The 24,121-nt window shown below is 37.0% G+C and overlaps 1 long non-coding RNA gene and 1 pseudogene across 1 annotated transcript; one reads left to right on the top strand and one right to left on the bottom strand.

The window, feature by feature from the left end:
- Positions 1-4,593: 4,593 nt before the first annotated feature.
- Positions 4,594-5,574, bottom strand: LOC132031159 (E3 ubiquitin-protein ligase RMA1H1-like; annotated as a pseudogene).
- A 7,697-nt stretch (positions 5,575-13,271) lies between these two features.
- On the top strand, positions 13,272-17,632 carry LOC132029331 (uncharacterized). The gene is made up of 2 exons (XR_009407771.1): positions 13,272-13,322; positions 17,487-17,632. It is a non-coding gene; the product is annotated as an uncharacterized LOC132029331 (long non-coding RNA).
- The last annotated feature ends 6,489 nt before the right edge of the window (positions 17,633-24,121 follow it).

Below are 24,121 nucleotides of genomic sequence, written 5' to 3'. Positions count from 1 at the left end.
AACAAGAGGTATTTCATTTTCGAGAAGAACGTTGCACAATAGTTGAGAGGGCCTTTAAAGAAAAGTTCATTTTAATTTATTTGGAGATATATGATCTACTTGTGCAAAGTACTGGAATATAGGAGTCTTCCTTCTACATGAATTATAAAAGTACTACATGTGTATTGAATTCAACACCCTTTGAATTATAAAAGTACTACATGTGTATTGAATTCAACACCCTTTTGTCAACTTGTTTCTTTGTTTAATTGGGTGCAATATAAATCTGATCCTATCCAATCAATTAGGGTGGCCATTATGCAAATAGAACTCCGAAGTGACGCAACAAATTACTTCAGTCCTCATTTTATGAGTACCAATTAAATTCACTATAACAACGTTCATATTCATTGATGCCACACAGCTGCTAAGTGCGTGAATTCAACTCCTTATGATTATGCCGAGCTCTTAATTATGGTAGTCTAAGTATACCTAAATACCAGTTAATTCTTCTTTCTTCTTTCTTCTTTCTTCTTTTTCTTCTTCCCTTCCAATTAACTTTCATATATGATACTCGCTCCGGATAAAAAAGAGTGTCACTTAGCCTTTTTTTTCTTAGGTAAAAAAGAGTGTCTACTTATCAAATCAAGAAAGAATTAACCTTATTTTTTCAGATTTGCTTATAATCCAATACCTATTTAATTAGTGATAGTTTAGTCAAATTACTTATTTTCTTCTGGGAGTTAGTATTTTCTTAAGGATGTGCAAATGGCCAAGTGACACTCTTTTTAATGATCAGGGAGTAACTAATGTGCTGGTTGACACTAATTTGGATATGCAAAAAGTAATGCCAGCACTGATTGCAAGATTGAACCTATACGAGGGATGTGATTTACTCCCTCCGTCTCAAAATGCTTTTCACGTTTCACTAATTGAGGTCAGATCATGTCAATTTTGATCAACATTTTGAGATACATTTTTACACCACATTGATATGAGAAAAAAAATTACAACTTATAATACTTTTTATATAGTTTTGGAAGATCTAAATTTTAATTTCAAATTATTTAATTAATCTAATCCAATCTAGCGCTGAAGATTAGTTAAATTAACTCTAAAAAAGTGAAATGCGACAACTATTTTGGGACCGAGAGAGAAAGTAATATACACAGATAACGTGAAATATTTTAAACAATCAATAGTATAATAATTTAACATGTTATAATGCAAGTTAGTTAATCATTATAATTTTTTTACAGATTATTTATTATATAGAATAACCTTACTTATCTTTTAGGAAATTGCTTGTGTAAATATCTAAATATTGTCATTACATAAACTTTTAAACTAAAGTGAGATATGGGGATCGAAGTGCTAATAATTCATTTGTTTATGGGATTAGGGATGAGGGTTAGGTGGATATCAACTTGCCAATCCTTTCCTTTAAATATCAAAGTCCATAAAAAATAAAAAGGTAAGATGCTTTCACTATGTTACAGAAGTGGAGATCTTTAGGCAATTATTGAATGTCTTATCATCCACTATTTTAGCAAGGAAACACAGAGTATATGTTGCTTAATAAATTATCTACCCCAAAATCAAATAGCTTTAAATCTCTTTAAGAGACAAATAATTATGTGTTTGAAAAAAACATGGGACTTTTACCCTTAGAATTGCATTTTATTTGGACATCCAGTAAAATATTAAAGAGGAAACGTGAAAAATGAAATACAAGTGTTAGCTAGTCTCAGTTGGGCGGAGTTACGTGTTATCTTCACTTAATGAAAGATTTTTTTTTTTGGTTTTGAAGACAACTTTATATTAATATAATTAAGAGTACACAGGGAGCTGATGCCCAAAGGCATCTACATCAGTAGTAATAGTAGTACAAGGAAATCCTACACCAGATACCATGGGAGAGATAGAGTCCCATTGATTTCCTAAAGGATTGTTAACAAAGGTTGATGACTGCGCTATTGAAGCTGTGGAGACCGTTGGTGTGGAACAAAAGCCGTTGTAGCGTGCTCTCCAGTTGGTCTTTGATTTTTCACATGTCGAAGGTGCATGTTCCCAGCATAGTCATCCGAGAGAACTTGATGAACAAAAGGGGGAGGCTGGTCAAAAAAAGTTATCCGGCTTCCCGTCAAGTCTGAACCAAAATGTGCAAGCTTATCCGCTACAAAATTCTGCTCCCTGTATACATGACGCACTGGAGGATCATGGAGCTGGAGGAGGAGGTACCTGCAATCATTAACAAGAGGAGATTGAAGATGTATGTGCGAGTTTAGCATTGTAATGACCTCTTGAGAATCAAGATTAATTTCTAAATTGTAGATGCCATGATGTAAGGCAATTTGCAAGCCTCTAAGAAGGGCAAGGAATTCTAAATTTAAGGGGTTTGTATCATGACCAATGCCAGAGAATCCCATTATCCATTTTCCAAGAGAGTTTCGAATGACACCTCCAATGCTAGCTTTACCTATGGAGGGATTTAGTGAACCATCAGTGTTGAGTTTAAAAGTTCCCTGTGGTGGGGGTTCCCATTTAATATACAGAGGAGTAGTAGCAAATTTGGTCTGTTGTTGCAAACCTAGGTATTGGTATTCTAGTACCAAGTTCTCTACTGAAGAGAGATTTGGTTGACCTTTCTTGGCTTCAAACAAGAATTTGTTTCTGGTAATCCAAATATGCCATAGGAGAAAAGGAAAAACCAGTGACGAGGGGAGTTTGTTTGGAAGAGAAATGGAGTTGTCGTGGATGAGATCATGAAGCCAAGAGCTTGGAGGTTGTGAAGTGGCTGCCAATGCAGAAACTTTATCAATCAACTGAAGTTGTTGCCAGCAATGTTGGACATTTGGACAGGTGAAAAATAGATGCGCAATTGATTCAACAGAGGAATGACATATTTGGCAGAGGGGAGTAGGAATGATTTGGAGTTTGTGAGATATTGAGCTGTAGTAAGCCTGTTATGGTTACTAAGCCAAAGAAACGATTTGATTTTAGGAGGTAGTTTAAGTTTCCATATCCAATCAAAAGAAGTGGTGGAGTTGGGTTCGGGAGTTAAGGCTTTGTAACAAATTTTGACAGAGAAATTACCATTGTTTGTGAGGCCCCATATGAGTTTGTCCTGACTAGAGGAGTAATGGGGCATGTAGATGGATTGAAGCTTATGAATAGCTAGACGAGGAAGTTGTACTGATACAATGGAGTCTAGTGATTGAGTATTGTGTAAATAGAAGGAAACAGATCTGTCCTCTTCCTTAGCGTTCAGCGGGCCTTGGATTTGATTTCTTAGGATATAGTGTGGCTGAATCCAAGGATCTGTCCAGAATTTAATCACATCGCCTTGAGTGATTTTGCCAAACTATGCCTTGCTGGCAATGGTTCCAGCCTTGAGTAATGGCTTTCCATATGTGCTTTTTGTCTTGAATACATAAATTTGTCAGTTTTTGTTTAAGGGCAAAGTTGGAAAAAACTTGTCAATATATACATTGATTTCCTAAGGTTATACTTATTATGGGACAAAAAAATTTAACTAAGGTGACACTTATTGTTAGACGGAGGGAGTAATCTGTTTTAAAAAGCAACTTTCAATTCTCCTTGTCACTACCTTGGTAATGACTAAAGTAGGCTAAGATAGGACTAGCCTACTCAGCACACATCTTTTCTTTCCAATCTGTACTAAATATATCTTCACATAGCTATAAAAGTCGACCTACAAAAAATTAGAGAGAACATAAAACCAACATCTAAACAAAAAGATCAGCATAAGCAGGTTTTGATGCCTTGGCTACCTATATGATATTTAGGTTAATATTAGCTACAAAAGTAATTACATACAATCCAAATACAAGACAAAACAACAAAAATTAAAGCAAATATCAAACCAATTAAACTGAAAAAAAAAAAAAAAAAGTAGACCGAAAGCTAAAAGAAAGAAAATGAACCCTAACAAAGAGAAAGAGAAAGTGACTTTTAGTTCCATCCAAGGATTATCAAACACACAGAAGGTGATATCGACTGCTAATCGTTTACCAGGAAGTGAAATTGACTGCTCGTAGCAACAAATTCACACTTAGAACAGTAAAATCACTACACAGAAACTGAAATTTCAAAATTATAGGAAATTCCTTTCATGCATGAACCCTAAAAATCGATTTAGAAGAGGAATTCCATTATTTTATCGAAAAAGTTTGCTATTGGTTCATAACCTAAGATAAATTCTGTTATTTTGCTAAAAACCTGTAGCATTCACGAAGAGGAATTTACGATTTCAATAATATGAGTTCAAGTTCGGATTTCTACCTTATTTGTTAGGAAAAAGTATGTCAACTTTAGCACAGAGTTGTTTTCTCCAACTTTGTTCCAAAAAAATTCAAAAGACGAACCTCTAACTATTCAATTGTTGTAAGCTTTTCTGGAATTAAAACATGAAAAATAGAGGAAAAAAAATCACAAATCCATCATCGATTCCAAAGCTTCAATATACCTGAGAATGAGAGTTAGCTGGATCTGAGAGATGGAATTGAGAGAGCATGAAAAGAGAGAGGAGAGAGAACACGAGGATAATGAGAGTGAACTTAGTCTATGAATGAGATGTGACTTCTTATCATAAGAATAGTGAACTAGAAACCATATTCTGATTGTTTTGAGGATCTCCAAGTTGGAGAGTACAAAAATCCGGGGTCTTTCCTTTCCTGTATGAAAGCCGGGTGATCTGTTACATTGAGTCAAGCCGTATATTATCATCTATTACAGTACTAAACTACTAAGTATTTTACAAAGTATGAGCAAGCGGAGAAGGTGGTCATCAGAACAAGATAAGACATGTCACTAAACAACAGCATAAGAAAAAAACAAATTCTGCTAAGTGATCTATCAGCCTGTGATAGTTGCCTTCTTAACCTTGGACTTCTAGTCCCTGCTAGATTATATGAACTTGGATATGCATACAAAGTAGCCGATGAATTTCCAAACATCCGTGCATAAACAATTTCCCCTGTTGACGTGCCACTGGGGCCTAGTATAGGTTCTGTCGTATACATTTCATGTGTTGGAGACTGCTGAGGATAATTTCGATGGTGAAGTTGATGGGCTGGATGTGAATTAGTAGTTGCTATCATTAATGTGTACGAGCCCCATATCTTGGACTAGGAGGCCTTGGCGGAATGACTATACCAAGATTCGGGGCCTTGCCTTCGGATGGTTTTGTAGCTTGACCGCGACCATAGAGTGGAATCAACGTATTTTGTGAGACTTCAGCTTTGCAAACAGGACATTGTGGCTGTTGGTTATCGGTATTTTCAGAAGAAATGCTCTGGAAGTGTATCCATATGTAGATGCAAGGCCAACAATAGAGGTGACCGCATAAGGTAACAACAGGATCATGTACAAGATCCAGGCAAATGTAACACTCAAAACCTCCGGAGAGATTGTCTTCTTGCTTATCATCAACTATCTTCCACTTCTCTAAGGAAATATCGCGATCATCAAAGGTAGTTTCTGCTATTTGCTCTTGGAAAAGCTGCTCTAAGACCATTTTGTACCTCTTGATTTAATTCTTTGTTTGCTAACATATGACAAGATGTGAACAAGGTTAGATTTTGAACGGAAAAAAAGAGGAAATCTACAAAACAAGAACTAGAATGGAACTCTACAAACAAGAAACGTGTGAGCTTTTTAAGGCAATATTCCTTTTCTCAAATCAAACTGCATAATGATTCTGATCAAAAGGAAAGGACCTACACAATATTTAAAAATATGAGGATTTTTTAAATTCTAACAAACTAGACCCCAATCTAAATTAAGAAAAACTTTTAGTCAATAAAATGTGGCACAAGGACCCACCACTTGCTGGGCTTTCCCAAATTAGCCACACCCCATAAGCACAAGAGCTTCAGTAAAATAAAATATAAAACACCATAAAAGGAGAAATCAATTTTCCCAAGTATATCAAGTACAACAATCACATGGAAACTATGCCTTAAAGGTTAAAACTCAAGAAATACTGAATTCTTGAACAAAAGCTTGACAAAAAGAAAGTTTCTTCTTAATTAAATGAGGCCAAAGAAAAATGGAATTCCGAGGCCATAAAATCCGTGGCTCAAAATCAGGATAAAATAAAATCTACGCGTAAGTATTCAAACAAATCTCTACAGAGCTTTCCTATGTGTGTTACCCAGTCAACTTCAATTTAATCTGCAAAATTATATCAAATTAAATAGGTGCACCAACCAGGAAAAAAGGACAATAATTTCCAAAGAATGTTCATCAATGAACAAAGACTAAGTTCCTGAGTTAATTATAACAATCATAAAAGTATATCAGAAACTATATTGTCCACAAACTCTCCAAATATAGGTTGCTGAGAAACATCTACGTGGCAAGATCTGACTCTATTAAGGAGGATCTAATTCACACATCTATATGATTGGAAACATGAACCATATGCCTCCAGGCTCCAATGGTTCTTGATTATCTTGTGAAACAATAAATATCTGTATGTATAAGTAAAATTTAGCAATTTAAACACATACAATTCTAAAAAAGAGTCTCTAAATATGTTTTATATTACCCCTTTACTCATTTACCAACAACCTCCCCCCAACCACCCTTTTTCAACTCTCTTTTTTACCATGTCTGATTGAAAGAAATTTCTGAAAAAGTAAATTTGTATTCTACGGACTTCTTCCACCAGATTATTTTACTGATCTTAATTCATTCAAAAAGAATAAAGGAACTGATTTAACTAAAGGACTTTCAAAAGTGACCTGATACAAGTATAAAGAGCTTCATTTTTCATCAGAGGTCAACTAATCAGTATCAAATAGTAATCGACCAACCAATCCATTATCCGTAAGAAAATCCATTCCCATTTTTTAGAATCTTGTCTAAATAGCAATCTCAACTGCTCTCTAGGTAAGGATCTATACCATAAGGTCAACTAATAGCACCATTAAATAACAAAAAGTAAAAGGGATAACTGGTACCAGCACCACTAAATTAAAGAGTGATAAACATATGTTTAGAGGTAAGTTGTCAAGGAAGAACAACAAAAAATCAATGATCATATTTTGCAAGGCAAAAAGTACAACTATTTATTCCTAAAACCCCATAAAAATACAATCTTTTGTACTATTAAGATCAAAACACTCAGGATGCATGAAACTACAAAATAGGGGAAACACATGTAAGGTTTGCTAGCTATGTAGCTGTAAATTTTATCACTCTATTCCAAAAATTCTTATTTCAACACAAAGATTTGATTTTTTTTTTTCCCAAGAAAATTGATGGCACCTTCATCCAAATTCAAACTATATATATGCCCAAAAAATGCATAATCTCAACAGGAAGAGTAGAAACCAAAACCCCATAGAAGAAAAAGGAAAATTTTTGAGGCTTCAAATGCAAAAAACACTAAAGATTTTGAACTTTTTAATCATCAAAGAAAAACCCCAAAGTCCACTTCAAGTCTGTTTAAACAGTGTCTACAAATGATGGAAAAAGAACAATAAACAGATATAGAGAAACATAGAAAGAAGATATATACATACCTAAATATGTAATATCAAGAATGTTGTTGAAAATGGATATAAATATCAGAATATTCAATCCAAATACTTGTTCTTGTTAAGTGATCTGAGATGAGTTTTTTCTGTAAATTTGTAAATGAGGTGAAATTAGAATGTGGAAAGATGAAGGTTTGAGATGAGGTCTATATATATAGTGATTTATGAAGACGCGCCTATAGATACAGGTTTTCTGTATGTATAGGAAATTTAGCGTGTGTAAATAAAGTATTGGAGTATATATAATCACTGCATAAGTGGGCCAGAAAATGATATCTATATATCATAATTTAAAATTTTAAAAAGATGGCCAGAAAATGATAGTAATTACGTTCCAAAAAAAGCAAGTAGGCTGCGAATTTTCATGTAATCAATAACTCAACTTACATAATATTCACGCGATATCACTTAAAAATATAATAATCGTATTTCCGTCTCACTTAAAAAACTAAAAAGAACTTGTGATGAGCCACATGAAAAAATGCATCTAATTATTAGATCGGGTCTCGAAATAGGAGTTTTTTTTCATAGTATGGAGTAAGTTGAGTTGTTATTTACTAACGCTTAAGAATATCTTTTTCTTTGATATATATAGTGAGTTATCCATTATATAATTAGTTTTATAACATTAATATATGTAAAGAAATGGATCGGGAGCCTAACTCAATCCTAGCTCACGAGGGAGGGCTTCCCAACACCACATAAGGAGAATATCCACCCGGTTTTCATCCCATGTGAGACTTTTCAACACTGAAAGTTGAATAATCATTTGTGAAATTAAATCGTAAATCCTCTAACTGTTGATGAATTAGATATTTCGCAACGTTTAAAAGAAAAGGGGAAAAGGAAAATAAGATAATCAAGTTTTGCCGGTGGGAAAAGAAAAAAAAAAGTTTTGTCGAAAGTGGTAGTTTGACAAAAGCAAGAAGTTCTCTGTTGCTCATTTCACCAACCGTTCACCAAAGAATACGATGGGGTGTTGTGAAAAAAAAAAAGGGAATACGTGTTACGAATTGTATTTTAACATGTGGTTAGTACTTGTTACATTTCTTCATTAATCTAATGTATAACCAAGTAACCACCAAAATCTATCGACGAAGAAGGAAAAAAATGTAAGTTGAAGTGACATTGAGCTCGTCCATTACCAATAGGCTTATGAAATCAAAGTTTGTTTTGTCGAATTTTTCAGTGAGCTTCCGTATTTTAATCTTACTCAGAAAAACCGCAGCTTGAAGTTATTAATATTTGGTTCAGACACATCTTATTTCTAATGTATTAGTAATTTATTAACACCCTAACTGAACCGCAATCTAACTTTCAAAGTTACTTCCTCCTATTCAAAAAGAGTGTCAACTTATCGTTTTGCGCACCTCTTAAAATATTAACTCCTAAGTAAAAATCGATAATTTGAATAAAATACCCCTAAGTAAATAGGTATTAAGATTTGATCACTTAACACTTAATAAGGATAAATATGAAAAAGTAAGATTAATTCTTTCTTGATTTGATAAGTAGACACTCTTTTTGAAAAATAAATAAAGACTGAGTGGATACTCTTTTTGAACTGGAGGAAGTATTGGGCATCAATTAATTAACTACTCATTATTGCAGCTTCTTCTCAAATACTCACTCTCTTCCTCCAATAGCTCTTTCTGCAGAACTTTGCCTTAATCGCTTCGTGACTATACAGTCACTTTGTAGATGTTTATTTCCTTATGCTTAATTATACCTTTTATTTGTTTAATTTACAAACTTGTTTTAAGTTGTTGGAGAATCTTTAGGTTTATATTGTAGAAGGTCCATTTAGGTGTAGTACTGTCACTACTAAAAAAAACTGTATTTTCCGACCTAAAAAACCGACCTCAGTTGAGGTCGGAAAATAACCAACCTCATGAGGTTGGTAAAGTCGTAATATTAATTTTTCGATATTTTTTAAAAAGAAACCGATCTCATGAGGTCGGTAATATTGTACCAAAATTTCAAAAAATAAAGTACCGACCTCTGTAGATCGGAAATTCATTTGATGCAAAATATTATAATTTTATTTTTAATTTAAAAGAATATCGACCTCACGAGGTGGGTTTATTAAAAATAAATTTTAAATTATTTTAAATAGACCGACCTCATGAGGTCGGTATTCTTTTAAATTAAAAATAAAATTAAAAAATAATATACATACCGACCTCATGAGGTCGGTATAATTACTCAAGTAAAATAAAATACAGACCCTCAATTAATCAATCTCTCCCCCATCTCTCTCTCTCTTCCTCTCACCTTCTCTCTCCCCCATCTCTCTCTAACCCTAATAATTCACGAGGCGCAGTCCACGGTCGGCATGCGGCCGCCGACGGTCGCAGCGTGCGCCATTGCCGTCGCCGTCCACGGCCTTTTCCCTTTCTCTCTCTTTTGATCTCACGTTTTCTCTCCCCCTCTCTCTAACCCTAATAACGCCGCCTACTAGTCACCGACGGCCCCTGCCAGTCACCGACGCCGCCGTATACCGTTGCCGTCGCCGGTCTATGTGACAATTTTAGGTATGCTTTCTTTGTTTTCTTCTTCAAAATTGCATGTAAGATTTTGAACGACTATTCTTCTTCTTGTTTCTTGAGTTCTTTTGGTTACCCAGATCCTTATTCTTGTCTTGTTGGAATACAATTGGTACATTGCGAAATACCATATAAATTATTTGTAATCGACTACAAGGGTAGTTATTATAGTGGAAAGTGATTAAAGTATTACTTGTCTTTTTGGTATATTTGGTTAATCTTATTTCGCGATTCTCTGCTTTTCTTGGGGTATCTATATTTTTGCTCTTTATTTTTACATTTCTATATGCAGAAGAGCTAGTAGGGAGATGAAGTAGATTTTGTTGAGAATCAACGATTATAGTATGATATGATTAGATATCAAGTGGGTTACTACTTTTGTTGTTTTGTTATTTTTTACTTAGGTCTTTTGGCTTTATGAGATTATGTAGTTAAGTATATTTTTTTGCGTCTTTAGCAACTTTTTTCCTAATTTAATTGGTGATTATCAGGTTGGGTTTGCTTAAGTTTGTTGTTGATTTGCTATAGCTAGTTTCACAGAAATTTATGATTGGTTGGTTAAAAAGTAATTGTTCCTTTTTCAATTTTTTAACCGTATATGAACAATTTGCATTTTGGTAGAATGTATGTTCATTTGGTTTCTTACGTAGATCAAGTGTCATTGTGCACACATGTATAGCATTCTAGTTGCCTATTGTGTGGAAGTGCCTAAATGCATTTTAATGCATCTTTGGTGTTTGTTGGGGTGAAACAGCTTGGTGCAATGTATATCAAGTTTTTGTACGAGTTTTTGTTCAGATAGGGATAGAGTATTTTGCATTTGGTTGAATGTATGTTCATTTGGTTTTACGGAAAAGTGTCATTGTACAAAGATGTCTATTGTGGAAGTGCACTAAGATGCTTTTAATGTTCCAACATTGTAAAATTTTGGGCGTTACTCTTGAGAATTGACTGAATATATAGTATCAGTGGCGTATGAATGTACATGTTGGTAATTTGTTTCTTTCATTGATGCACAAAATTTAGAAGTTGAATGACTAGAAGATAGTCCTAGCGATATCATGTTCCCATCTATGTAGTATTGTTGTGAAATCTAAAAGTTTGAGCACAAAGTGGATTTGTTACCATGGCATTATCGTAAGATAAAGTGGATTTCATGTTCAAACTACACTAAGAAATATAGAAGTTGAAGATATTTTCTTTCTCATAAAAGCATTTTTACGGAACAAGGATATTTGGCAATTTGTAGGTATCTTTCATATAGTTCTATGAAAAGGCCTTCAGCATCTCAATATAACAACAATTTATAGTGTGAATTTAAATGAAATTGGTCACCTCTTTGCTAAATTTGAAATAATAATAATAATAATAATAATATATATATATATATATATATATATATATATATATAAAAGCTTGTTTCAGATTTGACAATCTAAAAAAAGTTTGCCTATTGTTTCGATTTGCAAAAGTGAATTCTGCGTGATGTTTGTATTCTGTAATTGTTTTTTATTTACAAAGTGAAATCTTGAATAAAATTACCTGTACTTGAATTCACGCCCGTCAACAATGGGGTATGCGAAATTCATCACATGATAAAGTCTACTTTGGCTCATAATATTTGTCACTTTACTATATACATTTTTAATCCAGACTTATGTGTCATTGTCAAAACAAAGAGACCATTTTGTCATATTAGTAAAAGTTGGTGTAGGACTTTGACAAATATATATATATATATATATATATATATATATATATATATATATATATATATATATATATATATATATATAAAGAAAAACAATTAATGAAGGATATTATAGTTGTTGAATTGTAAAGAAAATAATGGATGTTCAAGTAGTCTACAAAGCTATGATTCTTATCTTTAGGAAAAAGTCGAGAATAAGTCCTTAATTTTGAAATTTTCTAGATTAAATTATGAAGTAGCTAGAATTATTGAGAAACCTACGGTTCTCTAAAAAAAAAAAACCTAGTGATTTGTATTTATTAGCAAAAAATGAATTATTAAGCATTGATGAGTTTGTGTTATTTTATTGTAGATAATCTCGTAGTGATGTATAATAGGATAAATGACGGCCAGGGGGATGAGGCAAGAATTTGTAGATGGTGTCGATGCTTTGAAAGTTGACTATGCAATGACACTTGAAACTTTCTAAGTCATGGTTTGGTTAGGTGCCCTTGTGTGAATTGTAAATGTAAGAATTATGGTGACACCAGATTGTTAGGCTTCATCTCTACAGTAGACTCGCTTTGAAAAAGATTAGGCTAAAACAAGGGGACTAGTCATAGAGAAACGGATAGTAGTTTTGGTAGATTTCAAAACTTTGTTGTTGGTGAAAGTAGTAGGGCGATTGAACCTAATGTCCAAAATTCTAAATGCACGACATGGTTCAAGATGCTTGGGATGCATTCCGATTTTGAATCCTAAGAATTATGATGAAGAAGCTCCAAACGGAAGCTAGTCGTTTTTTTGAGCAGGTTGAAAAATACGCTAGGTCACTTTTATACGACGGGAGTCCCCACTCTCAATTATCTATTGCTTTTTGATTATTAAGCATCAAAGTAGATGGAAATGTTCCTTAAGGTGCAATGGAAGCTGTGATTGGCCTTATCATGCATTAGTTGATCCGAATTTCTGTAGATACCCGAAAATTACTATAAGGCAAAAAGATTAGTGTCTAAGTTAGGACTCTCGTCGAGTCGAGAATTGATTGTTGTGAAAATGGATGCATGTTATACTATAAGGATGACGAAGGTCTAGAATCTTGTAAGTTTTGTGGAAGAGCCGTTTAATGCGAACTCGTAGCGGGAAAGAAGGGTTCTTGAATTAGTGATGTTCCTACCTCTTACACCACAAAGAAGGTTGTACGCATCAAATAGACATCTTGTGTGCAAAATGTAATTTTCGATTATTATTTATTCTTTTAATTCATATTTCACTATCTAACCAAACAAGAATAACCTAGTTATTAGTTAATCTTGTTATAAACATCCTAGACAAGATATTTAAATTAAAGTTTTTCTTAATTTGATAGTTTTTTTCTGTTTGAATACCTAATTTAAGTTGGTTTTAATTTTACCTTTTATTAGAATCATATCAACATTCAAAGGCGGTGTTTCTTCGTGCTACCCCACCCAACACACAAATCGATGTAGAAGAACAAATAGAGGAAAAGGTGGCTTGAGAGGTTGGTGGTCCCACTAGGTTTGACGCACCGTTGGTCAAATGCCACATCGTGCATTTCGTCAACTACCGGTCGCTCGGGAAGGCCACATTCTTCCAATACCGAGTCGTTCTATAGAGTGAGTGCTATGGCCATGGAGCAAAAGATTGGCCGAGCCATCTAGCCGGCTACGGCCTCGGAGGAAAGGAGAGGCGGAGGGACGTGTGGTTTGGACGGTGCAGTGGAGGCCCACCAGACGCGTTACTTGCTTCGAGGGGGATTCCCTCGGGTCTAATTGTTATATCCCGTATTTCCTACATTCGGATAATTAAAGGAAAATTGTCGTGTGTTAAGGACAAGATTATTTTTAAGTTATCTTAATGAACAAGTTGTTAGAATATTATTTGTAGACATTGGTGTAGTGCCAAATATTGGGAAAGACCAAGGTAAAAAGAGAAACTTGCAAAATGGCCAATGGAAATAATATTGGAAGGTATTAGGCGAAATGGTAAAATTGAGGAAAGTCGAGGGCAAAGCAGAATTTCACAAAGCTTGAAAAATTCACTAAAAGGGCCATATTGGCCATGTGAGAAAAAAGAAAAGAAAGAAAATGATGACAAATAAAAATCTTCTTTAGGAATTTTTACAGAAATGGGGCATAAATGCCCCCCACATGCCTACAATATATATATATATATATATATATATATATATATATATATATATATATATAGAGTTTACTGTGTGGTAAGACAAAAAAAATTCATTATTCAAGAGAACAAAAAAAGAAGAAGAAGAAAGCAAGAAGAGCATGGGGTTCGGCCAACCCCATGGAAATTTGTACGGGGAAACTTGTTCCAAAAAATTATTTGCTTGTGGGTATTCCTACTAATTCAGGGTCCCCTACAACGTGGCATAATTGTTTCGGAAGATAAGTCATCCGTTTCGTCATTTCTATTTACATTGTAAGTGAAGAAGATAAAGAAGAAAGGTATTTAATTTTTGTATATTGAAAGCTTTGTTTATGTTGTGGAATGTGGAAAGGATAAAACTAATGAGAATATGGAGGCTGGCATGGTATTTGTATGTTGCTTGTCATGTGTGGCCGTGTGTATGTGTAGTTAGTATCAAGCGATACAGATTGATTTTATAATATTCTAGTTGTGGATGTTGTGAACTCTATATTGGAAATGAAAGTTTAATAATTGCTTGAAGTTGGAAATGTGGAAAGGTGGCTTGGGAATGGGGTATGGGTGTGGGAACAATTGGATTGAATTCATGTAGTAGTTTGATTGTTGTTGTGTTGTGAATTCCATGATGAAAAATGTATGGAAACTATAAGCTTGAGCGTGTTAGTGTTGGTAGTGGTATATTACATATTGTGTAAGAAAAATGAATAAGTTTCTACGTGGTAATTTGATTGTTGTCCGATATATGTATACGCATTTAAAAATGAGAATTTGATGATTTAAATTGATGTTGGAATGATTATGGGGTGATTTGAAGCCCAATATGATCTTGGCGTCGTTTCTTTAATTGTGAAAACAATGTTGTTAATATGTGTGTTGTTGTGATATTATGTGATGAAAATGAAGGTGTTGGATGATTGAGTGGAGTTGAAACCGATTGTGAACTATTGTGAAAGTTGTATATTGGTAACATAAACCTTGCTGTATGGTGTGAATGGTGTTGTTATTGATAATGTGGCGAGTTTCATTCATTTTGGTTTGTTATTGTTAAATTCTACGAGAATCAGCATTTATTGCTTATTTGTTGTGAAAAATTTCTGTAGACAAATGCTAATTCAAGATTTAACTTAAAAAACTTTAATTAAGTTTGGCAAAGTTGGGCCATTTCGATTTTTAGGGTTTTTAAATTGAATTTGGGAAAAAAGGGGGGAAAAGGAGTTGGGTTTTTCTTCTTTTTTCATGTCCTTTTAAAATTGGGAAAAATTTAGCCTTTGGGGGCAATTTTTCATAAAACCAGGGCCCCCCTTTTTTTCTATTTTTAATAAAATTTATTCATTTTTGGGTTGGAAAAAAGATCAAATTGTAATTTTTTAAAAAACGGAAAAGTCCAAAAAATTTCGGGGTGACCCATGGAAATTTAATGTTTGCGTTCATGTTCACCACCTCGAAAAACCCCAGGTGGGCCCACCTTTCGATTCCTCTTCTTTGGGCCCCAATTTACGATTTGCCGATGATCAAAGGGAACCTTTGTTTGAAAAGGAGGGGTTCGTTTTATTCCCCCCATACAAGCATTTAGAACCCCAAAGGTTAAAATTGATTTATTATTCAATAATTTAAAATTTTTTAAAATCCGATATATACGCACCTTCCCTTTTAATTCCGGTTTTGAACATTTTGATTTAGCATTTTGAAGAAGCATTTGGGGGAGTTTTGTTGAATAATATTTTGATAAAAAGTATTTTTAAAATAAGACCTTTTAGTGAATATTCCGTGGGGAATTTTTAAAAGATATAAGAAATTTTTTGTAAAAATCAAATAAGGGATTTGAAAGCGAAGAGTTTTTGGGGTTTGGACTTATCGGGGCCCCCCTAAGTATTTCGGCATAAGTATTTTGGTAAAACTTCGATACCGTATTTTTTTAACAAGTATTCCCACATGGGATTGGGATAAAAGTATTTCCCATTGGGAAAATTCGGGTCTTTTTCCCATAAAAGTATTTTGTAAGAATTCGATTCCTTGGGAATGAAAAAATTAAGGAAGGGGTTTTGTATGAATAACCATAAAACTGATAGGGTTTTTCCTAAACCCCCGATGTTTTTGGTTTTTCGGGGAAAGGGGCCGTATTTACCTTCAAGTGAATCTTCGGTATCGGTAGTGTGTATGTCTTGAGTCTTGATTTGTATGCATATGGTTTCGCACTACTACATTCGTGCAAGTCCCTATATGTCTATTCACCGAGTCCCCGGCCGGGACATGTTCTCGTGCGTACTCCCGCATTGTTCACCGAGACCCACCGGCAGAGGCGGGACACGTATGTGATGACGGCGCCCGATCCGAGGCCGGATCCCCTCACCGAGTCCCTTGACGAAGGGCGGACATGTTATCTGCCGAGTCCCTCACTGGCGGGCCGGGACACGTTACATACATGCATGACATTTGATGTGACATAGATGATTCTATCCACCGAGTCCCGTAATAAAGGGCCGGGACACGTTATATGCATATGCTATACATGATATTGATATGTGTGATTCCATCTACCGAGTCCCTCACAACAGGCCGGACACGTTATATGTATAAAAGGGTATGTGGTAACGATATGCCCGACTTTATTCACCGAGTCCCTCGCTAAAGGGCCGGGACACGTTACGTGCATAAGTATGTATATGTATATGTATTTGAATTATGATTTGAGATCTACTACTTTGTTACACAAAAGGAAACGTATTGATGACTTTTCACAGGTCTTACTAGTTCGTAGAGAGTTTTCTTTTTTTGGCTATGATTCTGCATTTTATTTCGGTGCCTTACATACTCGGTACATTTTTCGTACCGACCCCCTTTCTTCGGGTACGCGTTTAATACCCGCGCGGTACTCCCAGACGAGTTGAAGACATTATAGAAGATATCCCGAGCGATGGTGGCAAACTCCATTTGTTCCTCGGAGGACTATGCCGCGAGTCAGTATAGTATATGTTATGGTTTAAGACCGAATGATGTTAGTGGCTTTGCGGCAGTACGCAGTCGTGGGCATGGTGTGTCGGGTAATAAGCGGCTCCATCAGCCGATGTGTTGTTTTGTATTATGTTATAAAGTCCGCGTAATTCTGATTTGGTTGGTTTGAAATTTACAAAGAAAAAAAAAAAATATGTATATTTCCGAAAAATGTACCATGTATTTCACTTTTACTTCGATTTGCAGTCCGAGGAAATTATGTACGTAATAAGAGTTTGTGGGTTCGCTTGGCTCGCTTGGCATAAGGGGTCGGGTGCCCATCACACCCTAGGGATGTTGGGGTGTGACAACGATGATGCTCGTAACCCCATACTCAATCTAATGGTGCGGATGGTGATGGGACTCACGTGTCAAACACACAAAGGCATGTTTGAATGTTAATGTTGTGGTGGATTTGTGGATTGTGTAAATGTTTTGTGGATTTTGCGAGGGGAAGTAGTCTAATGTTGTAGACTAACGTAGTCTAATATTGTAGACTAACTTAGTGTAGAGATCTATTAGTTTAATGTTTTGTGGATGTTTGCAAAGGTTGTGAAGTAGTTTAATGTTGTGTAGTTGTTTGCGAATGTTGAAGTAGCTTAATGTCTCTTCAGAATGTTTGAATGACGTTTTGATTCAACTTTGAAGTAGTTTCGAATTGAATTTGACGTATTGTTGGTTGTAATATATGTGTTTGTTAAAGTAGCTTAATGTTTTATGTTTTTCGGTAGGTTTGGTGAATTGTTGGCGACTATTTGAGCTGGTTTTAGTTGAATATAAAATTGTTTTCATCTTGACGAGGGGTAGGAATAACAACTGGATCCTACCAATTTTTTACGAATACCGACCTCATGGTCGGTTTTTTACAAAATTTTCCAAGAAATTACCATGCACCTCATGAGGTCGGTTTTATGAAAAATATTCCCAAAAAGCAGAAAATTACCGACACGAGGTCGGTTTTCTCAAAATTATCTAGAAATTGCAAATTACCGACCTCGTGAGGTCGGTTTTTCGCAAAATTATATATAGAAATTGCAAATTACCGACCTCATGAGGTCGGTTTTCTGAAAAAATTTCCCAAAAATTACAAATTACCGACCTCATGAGGTCGGGTTCTTGCAAATATTTTGGAAAAATTATAAAATATCGATCTCATGACGACGGAAATCTAAAACAATATATCATATATTCATATAAATTACCGACCTCGGAGGTCGGAACTCATATCATTATATTATTAATATAATTTAATGATCCACTAATAAATTCGGTCGGTATTTTATTTAATTAATTACCGACTAAAAAAACATTACCGACCTCATGAGGTCGGTTTTTTGTGCGACCTCGAGGTCGGTAATAATCGACCACCCACTTATTTTCCGACCTGATTTTGAGGTCTGTTTTGAGGTCGTTTTTTGCCCAAAACCGACCTCATGAGGTCCGAAATTGCCATTTTTTTTTGTTTAAAAATCCTGTTTTTTTTAGTAGTGTGTGCTACAAGGATAAACAAACTTAAATGCTTTTAATTCCATGAACTTAATTTTATTATCGAACAAAAATATATACCCTTGAAAATTTGAAAAGATCCAATTATACCTTCAGTAGCTTTCATTCGAGAGGGACATAGTTGAAGAAAAAAATGGTGGGAGCTCCAACGAAAAATTGTAAATTTGTATACGGGTAAAACCGAGGACACAAGTACGCTCGGTTTTCCGTTGTTATGATTACGCTCGGGTGAAGCACGACCACCTCACCGGGATCGAGGAGCTCGAGGCGGGCCGAACGGAGGTAATAACGGAAGGATGATCGACGCCATTAATCGTGAAGTTAATCGAAATATCCGCCATCCCCGGATATTCCGGCGTCAATCCCGGCGATTGTTTGTCACCAGCATTTACTTGCTTTATTTAGAATTGTATTAGGTTTGAAATTCCTACTATATAATTAAAGGGAGGCCCCCATTCATGAAAGGGGTTGGCAACACGAAGAGAAAGGATTCACATCAATAGTCATAAAGAATATAGTATCATTTCCCATACGATTCTTGAATTTTACTTCGATTGCGTTTCTTGATAGCTCGTAACAAAAGGATACCGACCTCGGTTCTCCCGAGGTCACGCGAATCGGTATTTGGTTAGATTCGATTATTTGTTCGTTCCATTGTATATCGCAGCATTTCAAATCTTTAATTGAATTTAGCCGTGTATCTTAGGCACCTCATATAAATTTAAGCGTAAACGTATTTTCAAGGTTAAACAGGTTGGCGCCCACCGTGGGCCTTAGATATTAGCGGGCGGTTCAATATAACAACGTGTTCAAACTCGATATTTTACACTTGTTCTTTAGGGTTTGATTTCAGGTATACAGGAAATGTCGGATTCACATTCTGTCAACTTCCAAGTGGAACCGAGCCATCACGAGCATGACGGCGGTGATGCACCGGACCACGACGCCCCCCCCCCCCCGTTAATCCAGCTCAAGTCGGTTCATCGGTGGGAAATATGCCGGTCGGTGAGGCTAACGGAGCCATCTTGCGGCTGGCCGTAACCCGATTAGATATGGCCATGGCCTCGGTTGCGAGCCAAGAGGTCGCATCATAGTCCAATTGCAAAATCGGAATGGAGCACTCGATGTTGCTCCATCGGGACCGACCCAAGATACGGGAAAGGCGAGGTCCGCCGAGTGCTTTGATGGACTCGCTGGGCAAAATATCGAATTGAAAAGAATGCTCATGGAATTGACCAAACGAGTTGAATCGGTGAAAAGAAGATAGAGGCGGAACGATAAGAAGGTGAGAACTATAATTCGAGGTCGATCAAATACTGTGGGCTCCGCCCGTCGAAGGGGCCGGACCGATTCGAAAGTTCGTTCAAATGCCGTTCCCGCCGAGCGCGACACCAATAAAAATCCCCAAAAGGTTTCGCATGCCCAATATCCCGAAATACAGCGGGATAACCGACCCGAATGAGCATGTAACTGCATATACATGCGCTATCAAGGACAACGATCTCCCCGATGATGAACGGGAATCGGTGCTACTTAAGAAATTCTGAGAAACCACAAGGGAGCCATGCTTTTTGGTATAACTTGCCCGAGCATTCGATTGATTCATTGCATGTGATGCTTTCGTTAAGGCCTATGCCGGCTATCAAAGTCGAAACCCGAAAGTCGATCTGTTCAACGTCAAGCAACGAGACGACGAGGCCCTCCGCGAGCTGTGGCTCTATTTCAAATGGAGCCGCATGGACTTGCCACCGGTCACGGACGATTGGGCGGGCGGCTTTCACCGAATTCAAGGAAATCAATCACCTCGATCGAAGCGAAATAAAACTTGATGGAGTAAAGCTAATCGTCATTGATGGTGGCATAATCACTGATATCGGCCGAAAAATAAGAGTCGAAGACGATAAGATTTTGAGGGCCGCTTCGGTGTCGTGGCACTCGGGTAAAGGAATCGATCATACGAAAGAAGAGTGGTGGATCAAGATTCCGATCATCCTATAGACGACTACCAGATCCGCTCGATCGAAGAGGAAATGGGCGTAACACTAAATCGGGCAAAATTGATAGAAGATGACAAGGAGCGATCGAGGTCCAAACCACCGCGGTTGGTTAACAAAAACGCTGTCGAAAGAATTTCGGAAACGAGAGAGATTCCAAGGTTATCCGAGTATAACTTTTGCGTCGATATAGCATCCTTAATGCGTCGTTAGCCTAATAAAGAAACGAGGCATCCGAGGCCCATCCAATCCGACCGGAGAAGCGGGACAAAAGCCTTATTTGCGGGGATCATCATACTCACGGTCACCGAACCGAAGATTGTCGACGATAAGGGAGGTGGGCCCGTCTGGTTCGGTGGGCATCTTCGAGAATTCTTGGTGAACGAGCGAAACCCATTTTAAAAACTGGATTCAAACAGCCGATAGACCGGAAGAGCCTCATCTGTGTGATACACATGATCATGGGAGGAGACGACGTTCCCGTGGGGCCCGATGAAGCGCACAGATCTCCATAACGAGGAAAAGCATGTCCAGAGCCGATGACCCCGAGGGTGCCATCACATTCGATGACGAGACATGGAAGGCATCGCGCAACCACATAATGACGCACTGGTAATCTCTATCCTTGTCAATAATGTTAGAATTAAACGCAGGCCGGACACCTGCAGCCTTGGCCATATCATCCGATGGAGAGTCAAAACGCCAAACAGGGCTACCAAATCGAATCGTGCCCGCCATCCGAGTCCTTAATGGATTCAACATGGCATGCGAAACGACCAAAGGCGAGATCATTCTACCAACGCGCATGTATGTGTTATGCGATCAAATTTTATGTGACAGAAGGTGATATGGGATATAATGCACCGCCGGCGTACCGTGGATTCATCTCGTAAGGGCGGTCCTTCGACTATGCATCGATGTCGAAGTTCCCGACCCCGAGAAGCTATCAAAACCGTCCGTGGTGAACACGAGGCGCGAAAGAAATGTTCGCGGTCGAAGAATTTGCTAAGAGCCAGGTGCTCCATTAGACCGAAGGGGAAGAATGTCAAATAACAATCACGGATCCCGATCCCTAATCTTCGAAAGATCGGAACGGGGACACACTAGATGACGAGTTAAAGTTCGGAGTACCGAGATGTAACACCCTGCATCTTGGAACTAAGTTTAGACTCATAGCATTAGAGTTTTAGCGGAAAAACTGAAGGTTTGAACGTTTTGCGAAAATGGTTGATACACCTACTGAACGGCCCGATAACCCCTTGATCGAGTTTGAAATTTGGGAAAGTACCCTTAATGAAAGTTATAGTATGTGGAAATACCTTTCTAACGATATAAAGACCAAGCCAATCAGAGATCGGAGCAAGGAGATATGATCGTCTCAATATGGCTAATAGTAAGGCACTTGAAATCCTATCGAATCGGCTAAGTTTTCGATACGTCTGCCTTCCAGCCAACTTTCGTGAATCTCTGTTATGAATTTGGGAAAACTTCCTTGATTAAAGTTGTAGCCCTTTGAAATAGCTTTCCAACGGTATATTATGGGCCTTTAACGGATCTGTGTACAAGAAGGTATGTCCATTTTACCGAACATCGTGCGGCAATCGACTCATCGCTATTTCGGACGCGTGGGGCAGTGAGAGTCCCAAGATCAGCGGGCTGATCGGCAAGTCCGAGTATTGAGCTACGTAACATTGCGCGATGGTCCCGCATCGCGGAACCATCGCGAAACGGGTCGGTTTCGGGTCAAAAGGTCGGTTTACGCGTTTTAAGTTATATTTAAGGTTTGGGGTTTATTTCCCCAGCACCCCATTCACGAAAAATTAACCTAAAGTCAAGAAGAACAAGTCCCAAACCTCAAGATCTCCCAAGGTAAGTTTTTATCATGATTCTAGGGTGAATTTAAGTCCCTAATCCCTTTCTAACTTCGAGTAAACTCTTAATCCATAGAGTTAGGATTGGAACATTTTTTGTTGGATGTGGAAACCCTAGAACCCGAATTCAAGAGGATTGGACTTCAAAAAGGTAATGTTTCTACTCTCTAATCATGTATAGTTGTGAATTGATGAGTTCTTGGGAGAATAGTAAATGGGTTTGATAAAGAGGGATTATATAAACTATGCTAGAGTTTTGGATTGTTGACTTGAGATTGTTATAATGATATGGGTGATGGAGAATGATGTTAATTACATATAATTGAGATTGTAGAATCACCTAGAAGTAATAGAATGAATTGGGTGAAGAACACCATTAATGGAGATTGTGGAGCTTTATGCCCACTAAGTGTTTGATAAAATGCTTAGATGACCAAAGCATGAATATTATTGCTAATATAGAATCCCTTTGGCTTGTATTGATATAGATCAAAGTTGAAAGGGGCGACGAACATTGTATTTCGCTCAAAGGCTGGAATTAAGGTATGTGAGGCTAACTATCTACGTTAGTGAATGTTCATGATTCTCCCTACGCCTCATTCTTCATACTTGTGATTTGACTTAATATAGTTTAGCCCTAGTTTCATGATATGATATGGAATCGTTATCTTCTAGGGTTACGATTCTGAGAATCGTTCATGGTTGTCAATTTGAATATCATGAACTCAAAGACGTAATCTTTATAGACTTATGTATTGTTACCACGAGTCTCGCCTAGAAATTCGACGTCATGCTTTCAAGGTTTTTAATTCGGTCCGGCACGTCTATTTCAGTCAAAGATTGTCATTGTTATTATGGTCTCGGTCCTATTAATTAACCATAATTATACATATGTGATTTTGCCCGAGGGCACGAGCACAGCTTGTGTATACGTACACATGGCCGAGGCCATTGACCGACGCACTACTAGGCCGAGGCCATACTGCGTGTATTTATTATCGGGCCGAGGCCCCATATACAAACACAGATAATACGATTCGTATACGAGCAGGGAGTATTCATAACTCTACTTCCTTGCTATTACGCATTTTATCGGCCGTTTCGATTTCGATTTTATTTTGGGCTTGCTTTACATACCGCGACAATTCAAATGTCTTCGATGTCCCTTTTTATTGTTGGGGCATCCGTCTGCGTCGCAGTAACGATATACGTTGACGACTCGGCTATTTAGAGTGCACGTATCAGCTATTGCGAGCCCAAAATTCCTTCGGGCGTTGTCGATCATCCGCCGTGGTTTTTTAGATTTTTATTCAAAAATTTTTTGAGTTTCATAAATTTTTGGCCGGGTATTTATTATGTTAGCCTTTTCTGTTTGTTGTTTGGTTTAGCCATTGGGTACTTTCGAATGTTCGATTGTCTAAGTATTTTCCCCATTATGATATTTCGGGGGACTTTTAGTTAATCAAAAAGTGAGTTTTTTTTTATAAATTATTATGTTTTGATATCATGTTTATCCCGGCTTTGGGTTTGCTTTGGCCACAAAAAACCTCCCGGGTTCGTCCCGGGGTTTGGGCGTGACAAGAACCGGGCCCCCTGATTGATACCAAGTCCACCCGGGGGAGTCGAATGGACATTGGCCCATTTTCCGAAAGGAAAGATACCGGGACTTGCCCAGCGGGAAATTTACAAGTTTCTTAAAAATTTAAATCCATGTTTTGCTTGGGCCATTTAGACATATTATCCCCCATGACGACACACGCGAGCGGGTCCGGTTTCTCCCCAAAAA

Source organism: Lycium ferocissimum, chromosome 9, assembly GCF_029784015.1.
Source record: "Lycium ferocissimum isolate CSIRO_LF1 chromosome 9, AGI_CSIRO_Lferr_CH_V1, whole genome shotgun sequence".
Taxonomy (NCBI): domain Eukaryota; kingdom Viridiplantae; phylum Streptophyta; class Magnoliopsida; order Solanales; family Solanaceae; genus Lycium; species Lycium ferocissimum.
The sequence above is the reverse complement of the archived record's forward strand: the minus strand, read 5'-3'. Positions and strand labels throughout refer to the sequence as shown.